This window comes from Brassica oleracea, unplaced genomic scaffold (genome assembly GCF_000695525.1).
Source record: "Brassica oleracea var. oleracea cultivar TO1000 unplaced genomic scaffold, BOL UnpScaffold26011, whole genome shotgun sequence".
In the NCBI taxonomy this organism is placed as follows: Eukaryota; Viridiplantae; Streptophyta; class Magnoliopsida; order Brassicales; family Brassicaceae; genus Brassica; species Brassica oleracea.
In genome coordinates, this window is record NW_013642519.1 from 1 (window position 1) to 263 (window position 263).

General features: G+C 38.0%; 1 long non-coding RNA gene across 1 annotated transcript; it reads left to right on the top strand.

Moving 5' to 3' along the window:
- On the top strand, positions 1 to 204 carry LOC106322420. The gene is made up of 2 exons (XR_001266413.1): positions 1 to 44; positions 127 to 204. It is a non-coding gene; the product is annotated as an uncharacterized LOC106322420 (long non-coding RNA).
- Positions 205 to 263: the final 59 nt, after the last annotated feature.

The following is a 263-nucleotide window of genomic DNA, read 5'->3' on the forward strand; positions in this document are numbered from 1 at the left end:
TGAGTATAACGTTTACGAGCATATGGTGATTACTAAGATCAAAGGTCTGTTTCTACACTCAGTGCTTTGATTTGCTCTCGTTGTTGTTATCTTAACGTCATGTGATGATTCAATGTTTGTATGCAGATGGTGTAAACGTTGCTGCATCTCATCCTCTAATATCAGGCGGTTTAGCCTTTGGTGTTGGAGTCTTTGCTCTGAAAAGTATGTTTTCTAGATATGCTTTCATCAGACACTTGCTTCTCTCTTTCATTACTTTGCTT